This window comes from Falco naumanni, chromosome 12 (assembly GCF_017639655.2).
Source record: "Falco naumanni isolate bFalNau1 chromosome 12, bFalNau1.pat, whole genome shotgun sequence".
NCBI classification, from domain to species: domain Eukaryota; kingdom Metazoa; phylum Chordata; class Aves; order Falconiformes; family Falconidae; genus Falco; species Falco naumanni.
In genome coordinates, this window is record NC_054065.1 from 33,416,866 (window position 1) to 33,429,815 (window position 12,950).

Sequence of the window (12,950 nt, forward strand, 5' to 3'; positions counted from 1 at the left end):
GGGTCTGTACCTTGTTGCCTAGGTTAGCATCACCTTAGGGAACCTCAGCTGTGCTGGAGAAGTCTGTGATTCCAAGCATGGATGCTCTTGCAAAACTCCTCCTGACAGTGCTTGCAACTGTTGTGAACACCTTAGAACTGCTCCCTATAGCTAGTAACATTGTCCCCTACTAAGGACACACTGTTACCAAGATCTTTCAGTTATTTTGGCACAGGGGTAAGAAGGGAGCACAGTTGTGGTTGTGGGTGTCTTTTAATCAGTCTCTTATTGCTCTCCCACAGTGTTTTGTTAATGACCACTTAGTTGTATGAAGGTGTCACTAGCAAATCTTCTCCACAAAGTTTCTCAGCAGCAACAGCAGTGTATGGCAACAGAATGCTCTCTAATCTAACCATACATCAGCACTGGGAAGGCCTGCAGCAATGAAAATCATAAAGTAACTCCCTGAAATTAAACTTTCTTCTAAATACCTAATAAAAACCTCAGAGTAACCAGCAATCAGATCCTGTCAACCTTACTTTAGTGACTGGTATTGTTGCTACCAGGTGTTTACTCATAGAAAAGTCCTTTACCTAGTGTGTTTTTTCCAGATAGTTGTAGAGGTCTGTTTTTCTTTCAGTCTGCTTTTTTTTCTGTGGTACTCTGAAGGTATAAAGAAGATCAGTTTTTAGTGGGAAGTAATTTATTAGATTAGCTGGAAAAACATGATGTATTGTTAGGCTCAGAGTTCCTCTGTCATATCTAATCTTCATTTCTCAGACATTCAGAAGAAGGCTGTCCCAGAGTGTTCATGCAAGAGACAATAAAATTGTTCTCCTGAGGGCTTTTTGTATTTGTATGTTAACGAGAATCTCATACATGTGGGATCCAAAAGTGCAGTGAAGAGCAGCAAAGAGCAGGCAAGTCTCAGGGTCAGGTACACGGTGATACCTTTCCTAGGGCAGGCGTTCATGCAGTCTGCTCTGGAAGACCATTAACTCCACCTCCCATTCCCTCTTGAGCATATTTTCTAAGGGAGTGTTCACTGAACTGGAGCATGTTAAAAGAACATTCTTCTGTTCAGGCCTTGCCCAGATTCTTCTCTTGTGTGGCTTTCAAAGAGGTACAAGAAAAAAAGGACTGTTAGTTTTGGCAACAAAAATGAATGACACAAGAAACAACGTAAAGAGAATCAAACCAAATCCTTGCCTGCCAGGCGAGGTGTTCCTTGATAGGGTGCGTGAGGCTACAGCATTTAAAGGAAGGACAGAAATACTGACAGCAGGCACAAGTAGGACAGTCCGCTGAGCATGGAGTAATAGCAGTACGTGCTTGTCATGGAGTCTGTGTCCAGCTGTAAGGGTCCACACGGAGGTGTTTGCTGTATAAAGGCAGTATGCCGAAGCCCCAGATATCTAGAGATTGTGTAGGCAAGATCGGCAGGTTTAGAAGGGTGTGTGTGTGTATTTGTTCTGTCTGTACACTTATTAGGCTGGTCAGTGCAAGACGTGCAAGATGTGATGAACATGGCAAGGGCTGGCTGGTAAGAACCAGCTGTGAGAACCAGCAGGGACACTTCATTGACATGTTTAGCAGAGCTAAGGAAGGCTGGAGGTGCCTTCTTGGCCGTAGCACATAGTACTGCTGTGTGAAATGACTAGGGGAGTTGAGTGTGATGCAGTATGAAGGCTGCTTATCACTGCATAGTGATACTTAAAAAGCAGGCAACAAAAGTAAATTAATGGGATTGTGGGTGATAACTACTAATGTATTAGACAGCCTTGGTTCTCCAGCAGACCGCACATTTTTGGTCCCTGTGTTCTGAAATATCCTCTAGTTACTCCTGGGCCTAGCTTTGTACATATAGGCCAACACTAGACTTCTTTGGCTGGCTGTGATTCGGTTGTGCTTCTGTTGATGTTTGGAACCTTCAGTTGCCTCTATATTCACAGCTTTGCAGTGACATTCATATTTTTCCATTTGCTGTCACAAAAAGAACTGTTAACTCTCAAAGGAAAAATTACTTGGTGCCTAAAGGAAAGCAGAAGCCTGTTCTCCATAGGTACAGCAGAGATGGAGGGACTGTTGGTTGGGACACTAATAAGAATTTCACCGAGGATTTAACTAATGAGAACACTGAAGGCCTCACTGCCAGTGACAGGTGTTTCCTGTAGCTGAGGCTTGGGCTTCCTCTGGGTTGTATTGAAACTGTGATTAGACAGTGTGTGTGTGTGAGTAAATATTCCTTAACTTTTAATATGAACTGAGCCTTTAAGATAGGCAAAGACGTCACTAAATGTAGAACTGCCATGAATGAGATTATAGGGTTTGTTGTACCCATTTGGGACCTTGTTCTCATCTCCCAAAAACTGGTGATCATCCATTGGTGTCCATAGACTAGTAACTGAGAGCAAATGGGTAATCCCTGCTCTAATGGTTTTTTTTGTTCCTCCATTCTCTGTCTCCAATATATAAGCCATTATTTGTTAGTTTCTGGCAAAAAAAAACAGTATTGGAGAATCACAGCATGGTTGAGGTTGGAAGGGATCTCTGAAGATCATCTGATCCCACTATCTGCTCCAAGGTGGATCAACCAGAGCAGGTTGCTCAGGACAGTGTTCAATCAGAGTATCTCTGAGGATGGAGACTCCACAATCTCTCTGGGCAACCTCTTCCAGTGTTCAATTGCCTTTATTGTAAAAACCCTTTTTCTTATGTTTAAGTGGAATTTCCTGTATTTCAATCTCTGCGGATTTCTTCTTGTCCTTTCACGGGGCACCACTAAGAAGAGTCTGAATCCACCTTCTTTTTCCCATCAGGTATTTATAAGTGTTGATAAGAACACCCCCCTCCCCGATCCTTCTCTTCTCCAAACTAAACAGTCCCAGCTCTCACAGCCTTCCCTCAAATGAGAGGTGCTCCAGTCCCTTCATCATCCTTGTGACCCTTTGCTGGACCGTCTCCTGTATGTCCTTGTCTCCTTTGTACTGGGCAGACCAGAACTGGAACACAGCACTCCAGCCGCAGCCTCACCAGTGCTGAGTAGAGGGGAACGATCACCTTCCTCAGGCTGCTGGCAGCACTCCTCCTCATGCAGTCCAGGAGGCCATTAGCCCTTTTTTGCCACCAGGGCACCTTGCTGGCTTGTGTTCAGCTTAGTGTCCTCCAGGACCTCCAGGTACTTCTCTTGTCAAACTGCTTTCCAGGCAGTTGGTGCCCAGCATGTACTGTTCCCCCCCAGGTGCAGGACTTTGCACTTCCCTGTGTTGAACTTCATGAAATTCCTTTTTGCCCATTTCACTGGCATATCCAGGCACCTCTGAATATCAGCACAGCCTTCTGGTGTGTCAGCCACTCCTCCCAGTTTTGTATCATCTGTGAACCTGCTGAGGGTACACTCTGTCCCATGACCCAGGTGATTAATGAAGTTGTCAAACAGTAATGGCCCCGGTGTCAACCCCTGGCTACACCACTGGCGGCTGACCTCCAGCTGGACTTTGTTTCCCTAAGCACAATGCTTTGAGCCCAGCAGCTCAGCCAGTTTTCAGTCCAACTCACTGTCTACTTATCTAGCCCATATTTCATCATTTTTTCTATGAGGATGTTACAGAAGACAGTGTCAAAACCCGAGGTAAACAACCTCCCACCCATTCGTCTCATCTCAGAAAGATATCAGGCTCTGCAGGCATGGTTTCCCCTTCATATATCCATGCTGACTGCTCTCAGTCACCTTCTTCTCCTTCTGGTTTCCAGGAGGATTTGCTCCGTGCCCTTTCCAGGCTGACCACCAGCCTGTAGTTCCTGGAGTTCCCTAATTTAGAGCTCAGGTGTTTGTTCAAATACATGAATCTGTTGGCAGAAAGACACTGTAGTGCAAGTGTGAGGTGGGGGGTGTCCTTACGAAAGTGCGTGGGTGTAAGAGGGAGCACGGTGTGAGCAGATGCTGCTGTGGGGCAAGTCAAGTACAGAGGAGGCTCTGAATAGCCTGGGGGAATTTCTGACACAAATATTCTGACATACTGGATATCTCCCAGTTTCAGCTGACAAGAAGGCAGCTGCAGTGGAGTGTAGACCTCATGGGAGGTGCTGGTATAGAGACGGAGAACAGGTCTGTCATGAAATGATGTCTTGCCCAAGCCCTTCTCTCTGTGCACCACCCAGTGCAGCACCAAGCACCAAGCAAGCTGTTTAACAGACCTCTTAGGTTTACTTTAATGTATGCATTTCAGGAATGTTCTAATAAATCCCTGCTTATTTTTATGCACTAAGGTTCAGATAAGGCTATAGTAATAGCTAAAAACAAGTGGAAAAAAAGATTGATGCTGCACTTTTGTATACATATTAATTCTGACATAGGATTGCTGTTATTGTTGGAAATCATTTATATCTACACCTAGCAATGTAATTTAAAAATCTGTCAAGGTCTTAAATATGCTGAGTAAATTCACTGACACTTGACAGAGATGGCAACTTACTGCTGCCTTCTGTGTTGGAAAGAAATACAAACATTCATGCATTTATGATTTTTAGCAATTACTTCTGACTGTAGGTGTGTGATCATAGGTATTTTTTGACTGTGAATCTCCCTTATCGCTAGTGCAGTTGGCATTGTACAAAATATTCTGAGACTTGCCTGCCTAAAAAATGCCTGTCCAAATGATGTTGTACTGAAAAAACACAAGAAAAGTTAAGCAATAGTGGGAGCTCATATTAACTCTTCCTTACCTGTTCTTGGATGTATTCTGCAGAGTTCAGAGAGCATTTTGCTTACACTGTCTCTTACATTCCCATCTCCCAGAACCAAGAGTTTGTCTTTTAGAAAAGGTCTCAATGTAAAGAGGCAGTGGTGTATTTCCTCACCAATTTAGCTGTGTAGTTAGAATCACTCAGAAAATCTCCCTTGGTGCTATATTAGGCCACTTTTCTCCCACAGCCAGGAGAATGCCACAAATGAACTTAAAATTGTCCATGTGTTGACCCTGAGAGGGCAGCAGCTGTGGAGCTTATGAGCCCTTCCCAGCCATACCCCACTGCTGGCATCTTTGCTGAGAGATCACTCAAGGGTGCTCAGTGTGAAGACCTGTGTTGATAACACTGTAGGTAAGACAGGAGGCAGCTGGAAGCACATTGCACAGGCTGCCTGGGCCAGCTTCACCTGGGAGTCCAACTTTACCTATAATCCCTTGTTTTCTGCTGTAAAAAACTGTGCTGAGACCCTCACTGAGCCAAGAAAATACTCTCTGTTCTGGTGCTGAGCCTACGGGTGCCCCCATGCTCCTGAACGTCATCAGTGCCTCATCTGAGGGATGCTAGAGTTGTGACATTGCCTGGTACCCTCAGGAGCAGCACAGCTGGTCAGGGGACAGCCACTTCAGCGACTCCAGTGTGCTGGAGTACGCTTCCTCCACTGATTTGAGTTGGTGATATAAAATACTCCTTGGAAAGGGACACAGAGACACAGGAGAGGGCTGCCTCACAGCAAAGACAGGACGTTTTGGGTGATCTGTCCTGTGTCTTCTGGTTCGTGTGGTGCAGAGCTCTGGGTTGCCTCAGGTCTGTTACCTGCAGGAACTCTGATCTGCACTGAGGACTGAAAGCTGAGCAGGGCTTGCTCTAGGTTATATTTTGGGCTTCTGTGGCCTCAGACCCTGGGGTAGTGATGAGGGAAATCCTTGTCACTCCCAGAGGGTGCCTACAGGCAGCAGGAGGAGAGGACAGAAACTACAACTTCACTGGCTCTGAGGCAGAAAGAAGAAAAGCCAGGCTGAAACAATCAAGCAATTAGGTAGAAGCAAAACACAGCAAGCTCTCAGGGTTGGCTACAACCCTGGGCAGAGAGGTAGGCTGGGGAAGAAAGCAGCAGGGAAAATTTGATGTGAAAAGGTGGTGTGTGTCTTGGTTGATTTCCCCTTCTACAGCATCATCTGTGGCTGCTCTGAGGGGACCTGAGGGACCATTTCTCAGCGATGAGAAATGGACATTTGCAGAAGAGGGGCAGACTCTCACTGCCCCTCACTCAGTGTTGAGCTGCACTTGCTGCCTATTGTAGATGATGCAATTCTTTGACGTTCAGCTCTTCTGGCTTCCCTCCACAGGGGAAGAACTTGCCAGGTGATGGAGAAGGATGTATGTAGAGTTGGCCTCTGTCCCTCACACTCTTTAGATTCAAGGTTCCTGTTCTGTGCTAGGAATAAAGGATCAGCAGAAGGGTGATACTATGAGAGAAGTAATGCTCATGTGTGCTCGTTATATATACATATATACAGGTCATAACAATCAAAACCCTAAGCTCAGCAGAAATTCCAAATTACATTTTATGTTTTTAAAATATATTGAGCTCTATCAACGTATTTTTCTGGAACTTCACATTAGAGGTGTTAAACTGCTCCTGTCCAAACAGCAGAATAGGCCTGATGGAAGGTGATCCAGCCTTGATTGCTGCCAAGGGCAAAGGGATAAAAGGGGGCAGCACCTCCAGCATTGACAGTGTAATTTATGCATTAGAGCATCAGCGAAGAAAAGTGGTGTGTCTGTAACCTCAGCTTCAGCCAGGAGGTAGCAACAGCTAAGTGCGCTTGCTGGTGGGGTGTTGCAGTTTGTCCTGTCGTGGCCTGGGCAAGGTCCTTGGTCCTGTGCTGTAAAGGAGGTCCATCTGGGTAGCTAGAGTGATCCTTTTTGATGGGAGAAGTCTTTTACCATGTTGGGATGATACATACATTGGAAATTGTACAATATGCTGAGCCCAAACATGGAGCAAAAATAATTCCAGTATACTTAGTTGTGCAGCCTACAAACAGTACACCCAGGACTGAATTTCTACACCATCTACGCACAGAAGAGATGGTTGTCTTTATGAGAAATTAGAGCTGCTGGCTAGAATTTCTTTCTCTCTCAAGTACTCTGTATGACAGCATTACATCTGAGAGTCTGATCTATGCAGTACCTTCAGGACTGTGAGTAATTGCTTTTCACATTTAATGCCCACCACAAGCTGAGTAGTTCTCAGACATATGAAGATAAGCCACCCACCTCAAAGCACTGCAAAGATACTGAAGGTGACAGGAAAGAGATGAGACTGAAGTTCAGCTCTTTTTTTTTCATATCATTGGCAAGGGCAACATCTCTAGTAAGGTAAGAAGAGCAGTGTTGGCTTAATAAAATACAATATTGCCTTTTCACATTTCCCAATTACATTTTGAAACCTGCAGAGACTTCCTGAAAAGAAATGCAGCACAAGGAAGGGAATGGATTTGAAAGGAAAAATGTAATTCTAGGGATGATGATCTGGTTTTGGAAACCGAGGTTGTTAACCCCTGTGAAAGCACTAGTTTCATAGCAGAGGTAGAAAGGGGAGGAACAGCTTAGCATTTTCACGGTGAAGAATCTGAAGTCATTCCTGTTAATGCATTGCGTAAAGGGAGCGTAGGAGCTGCGATCTCATCCTGGCACAAGCTGCCCTCTGTGTGTATGCTTTCCTACCTCTCCTGGCCATCCCAGGATCACAGAAGCAGAAAAGGGACCTAAATGTGCATCTTCTCCTCACGTCCTCCCACGGCTCTGTGTTTTGAATTTCTCACTGAAAGGAGAATTACACTCTGCCTGCCTTTCCAGCTGCTGCCAGTCCTCCGCTTACCAAAACTACAAGTATTAATGCTCCCCCTGCAGGTACTCAATATAGAAGTGTATCGGGAGGCCAGCAGTGCGAGCGTGAGAAAAGGAAAGCCCACTAACAGCCCCCAAAGTTGCCTTTGCAAATCCCTGCAGCAGTTTTAATAAGACTAATTGAAAGAGCCCTTAGGAATCCCTCACTTTTAAACCCATAGGATCATTTTGGTACCAGGTGTTTCACCTTTTCTCATACACATGGTTTCCAAGTGTGTTCAGAGTTTGACTGTTTCTATATGCAAGATGTATGGATAGCCTAATGACATGTCAAGATGAGTGATGCCAGAGGAACAGAGGTGAGGCGCGTGGCCTGAAGAGCCAGAGGAGGGGACTGACGCAGCAGAGCCTGACACTGCTGCTGTCGCTCATGTCCGCGTGTGGCTGGGGAGAGCATGGCAGGCCCTCTGTAATGGCAGGCTCCCATGGTGCCTGTAGGATCCCCGGGAATTTGTAGACACAGAGCAGTAGGTAAGCCCCACGTAGAGCAAAAGCATTTTTCATCCGCCAGTGAAGATGTCTGCAGCATGCGCATCACAAACCAGGGGCGAGTCAAGTCTTTGCCTGACACCTTTTCCTCCACTCTTCTTGGTCTTTTTCAGTTGGAGGAGGACAGGCCTTCTCAGCACTCCCTCCCGAGGTACAGCCCCCTGAGAAGACTGGCGTCCTCCGTTTTCTCCTCCTCAACCCTGGAGACAGAACACTACCCTCACGTTGGTGGCACTTTCATACAGCGCAGCCGTTCAGCGGAGAGCAGCCCTGTGCGCATGCCCCACCGCAGGCATATGCCCCTCACGGCAGGAAACCACAGACTCATGCCTTCCGTCCTCCGCATTTCCAGGTCCCAGCTCCAGCAGGTGTGGGCCCGCTTCACACACAAAACATAGCCTGTTCAGGGAAGCAGCAGCCTCCATAATGCAATAATAGATCCCACCTGCCCACAGTGTGTCACTACATAATGCAATATTGAATCCCAGACAACTGGCCTAAGGTACTGTAACTTCCAAAGCCCCTGCAACCAGACCCCACAGAGACTGAAAACATCTGCCTTTCTAAACCTCCCAGCAACCTGGGTGAGGGGTGGCAGCATGGCCGAAGATGAGAGCGCAGATGGTGAACGTGTGATGTGTGAAAGAGGTGGATGCCAGGGCTCATCTCAGAGACTCGCTCGCGTAACCTGCAGCCTTGGGGTAGGAAGTGCAGGGCTGCCTCGCTGAACACATGCAATCAAGCCACAAACACTGTCAAATTATGACTGGAGTGGAGAGACCGTGGAGGTATCAGCAAGCGTTACCTTCCCCAGGCAAATCAGTTCAAGCATCTTTGTTGGTATCTTACACTGGGCCAAATCTGTAGGCAGTTTTTACTCCATCTAGATATAGGCAGACTCCCACTGGAAGCTCACCTGAGGCAGGACCTCAGGATTTGTCCCTCTTGTGGAGTTACGATCATGTATCTTTGTTGCTTTGGCTTTGGAAATCCCCTTGGTTTTGTTGCGGTTTTGTTTCCATGCGGTGACCACATATTTCCGTCTCTCTGGCTTTGCCTCTGTTACATGGCAGTGGACCTGTTTGTCTGCTCTGCACTCCTAAGCTGCTCCAAATCTACCTGCCTTCCCCCAGAGGCGCTGACTGTCAAGCGTTGGATAGCAAGGATTTTCTTACTAATCCAGCTGTTTCTAAATTCCAGAAAATTTAGGCATCTGCAGCTTTTCAGTGGCAGAGCAGCCCTGCTTCCTGGCCTTGCTTGGAAACGCCTGTGATAACAGATCTCACTTGAGAAATAAACCGGTCTCAGCACTTGGTATACAGAGCTCCTGGAGCCCTTGTCTAAAACTTGACTTGAATTTCAGATGAAAAGGGAAATCGAGATTAATTTAAATTGTCACAAGTATCCTTATTTCTGGGGTTTGCAGCGATGTATTGCCCTTCTCAGGATAGCTGCAATGTAGAATGCCAGCTGTATGAAGACCACCTGTAGTTAAGTGAATGTGGTAGCTGTCTTCTATTGAAATGAGCCTTTGGTCCAGTGTTCTGGGAGAAGAGGCAGTATGGATGTTAAGATTAAAGAAGAAGGGGTCATTGCTGGTGCTCAGGGCTTTAGGAAAGTGCAAGTCCAAAGTAAAATGCTCAGCAGAAAGTACATAAGCACAGGATACAGACAAGAATAACATCTAGAAAGCTCAGGCAGATGTGATAATGGTGTGGGATAAGTATGGGTGCGGGAAGAAAGTTGTGACACGGAGGTATTATGCATAGGTAAGGTGTTTCCAGTGGAGTTACAGTGAATGCTTCCTTCCAAATACTGATTTCTGTAGGTATACGTGCCCTGCCTGAGGCTCCCTCAATATCAGATTCACCCTTCTATAAGCAATCCCAGGTAGTTCAACCCCAGACTGGGTGGGCAGTGCTTTCTGAAGCTTGTAGGGCCTGGCCGGGTGGATCTGCACGCCACAGGACTCGCTCAGGCAGGCTGGGCATGCGCTGCATCCCGCCTGCCCACAGAGCATCCCGGTGAGTGCAGGGATGGCCATGGGGAGGGCAGCACACCTTCCTTGGGAAGGCATGACCAGTCTCTTCCCACAGTCATTCTTCAATCAATGACATCAATTTCTGTTGATTTGCCGCAAGAAAATGAGTTTACAGGACATTTCACTGCTCAGACAAAATTTTTATTTGCAATTTATTGATCAGTTTTATTTTCAAAAAAGACACTGGATATTGCCAGAAATCCTCGGTCTGAATTAACCAGTAGCGTAATCCTATTTGGCAGTTCTCCACTTGTTGAGCACAGAAACCAGAAAGAACAAGACTTTGCTTTTCTCAAAGTGACATGAGAAGGGTTGATTTCCTTAAGTAGCCTCTACTTTGATGTTACTTTTTCCATGTTCAGGAGACTTCAATGGAAAAGCAGATTCCGGAGAAAATGGAATTTGTGAAAGAAGTAGATTTAAAATCAGTAGCTCTTAATAATTTTTTAGTTCATCACCTCCAAAATACTGATGTTCATTTTTCAAGGTCGATTTTAGGAATGAAAATTTCTGTTGTTCTAATTTTTTAAAAAACAATTTTTAGTTTTGCCACTGAAAAAAGGGAACAAACAGAATAATTGTTTAATTAAATTAAATTAAATTAAAATAAATTAAAATAAATTAAAATAAAAAATAATAGGGTATTTATAAACCCTAACCTGCCTGTTTCAGACAAAAACAATGACTAGGTGATCCATACATAAAATTTGAAGTGTACTAATCGATATAATGCTGCTCATCATGGTTATATACAGAAACTGTTCTTGCCAAGTAAACTTGATACTGTTCTTTTTCTAAGTCTGAAAGTCTGATCGATAAAGGTAGTTGATTTATATAGACTTCAGTAAGACTTTCTTCTAATTAAAATAATTAATAAATTTTAAACCAACTAACCAAACAAAATACATTTATATGTTGGTATCTCTTACAAGTGGGGATGTTTCTCATTCGGACTCCTGATCTTCTGCCCTTAGCTCAGCACTATTCCATGCCTTTAGTGGCTGTCAAGAGGAGAAAAGAAATGACTGAGGAGGAAGTTTGTAGTGAGAGGAATATGGTTGGCTTGATAAAATAATACTGGCAGGCCAGCTCTGCAGAAAGATCTGGATTACTTGATAAGTGGCTTGCATTCAGACTAATTCTTACATTCAGCCAGGGACAAGGTCGTGTTTCGAGTACGAAGAATATAGGTCACGTGCACAGAGTGTGAGAAACTGTGCCCTGGGGGGAGGTGCTGTCTCCCAAAATGAGATGTGAGTTAGGGGGAATAATTAGCTGCATGTAAGTTCTCATTATGCTGCTACAGCAAAACAAAAATTTAAAAAAGTCTTCTTTGATGTATCAGCAGGAAAATGAAGATGTGAGCAGAGGAGAGATCTTTTGTAATGGTGAGACCACTACCAGACATCGAATCCAAATCTTGTCTGGAATTTTTAAAAAAAATTTTCAAAACCTAAAAAAGGAGAAATAATACAAGAATCATTTGATTCTGTAAAACCTGCCTTGTAGAATGAGCTTGAAGAAATGCAGTCTGTCATTAAAGACCAGACTAAGAGGTGACATGATTGCTGTTAGGAGTACCTGCCTGGAGAGAGCAAAAGAGGTTTTTAATCTGCCAGGCAAAGATATGGGTCGAGGTGCTGGAAGGTAAAGTAAGAGAGGTCAAACTAGAAGAAAGATGCTCATTTTAAAGACATGGGTGGTAAACTGCTGAAATACATCATTGAAAGACACTGAATTATTCGCTGTTCAGATTCTGTAAGGTGGGATATTGATTTCTAAACCAATCCTGTTAAACCATTGAATTTGGGCTCTATACCAGAATAATTGGACATGTTGCTGTCACCTGGGTTTTATGGGAAGTTTTATTTTATGATCAATATGTCTTTTACAATTTAATTCTAAACAAATTAATTGGTGCTAATGGCTGGAATCCTGATGTTACAGTAGTACGCAGAGAGTATTAAAAATAGTCAAGTTGCAGATTTTTGTAACATCTTCATCTAAGGCTGTAATAATTACTGTGGAATCCACATATTGTTGAGGAACACTGGCAAATTAAAGAAATGTGAAAATAGCTCTCTTTTTATATATATGGAAATGTAATAAATTAATATTAAAACTAGTTACAGTGCGATTCTAAAAAACAAATCTGTAGATTACATTTATATTGCATTTATTTATTGTGTTTCATTTATAATGACTGCAATTATAAATGTAAATATGTCCCAAATCAGTTGTCAAAAAACCCCAAACAACTAGAAGGCTCAAAGGCAGTGGCAAGCAGCCATTCCCCACTGCAGGCTGCCCTTTCATGGTCAAGTTAGGGGAACAGAAGTGTCGGCTCTCCAAGAGGTACCCTCCTACCCCCACCCCAGCCCACCCGGCCCTTTCAGCCCTTTCCCCTGTGCCAATGCCGGTGTTCATGTGGCTGCACAGACCTGCACGGGGAGAAGGAAAGATGTTTGCAGCTTTGGCTCATTTCCCGCGTTGGTTCACTGTCCACGTGCACAACTGACAGCACTGGCAAGCCAGGGTCAGCAGGGGAAAAAACAGCTGATGGAGGGCTGTCAACACAAAAAGTGATCATGGGGCTACAGGCTGAAAAGTTAGTGGCACTAGTTATTTTTCCTTTTATGTTTGATAAGGTTCCTCAAATTCGTCAGCTGCAGTAAGTCAGTGTAAATCAATACTAGTGAAATAAGATTCCCTTTCAGCATCAGACTCTTAGGCAAATTGTGTTCATTAGAAGGGCCCAAACCCAGGGTTTGCATCCTGA

The 12,950-nt window shown here is 44.5% G+C and overlaps 1 protein-coding gene across 5 annotated transcripts in view; it reads left to right on the forward strand.

Annotated features, from left to right (window-relative positions):
- TTBK1 (tau tubulin kinase 1) overlaps positions 1 to 12,950 on the forward strand; it is a 121,098-nt gene that overhangs the window by 83,938 nt on the left and 24,210 nt on the right. The gene's annotated exons all lie outside the window — the stretch shown is intronic.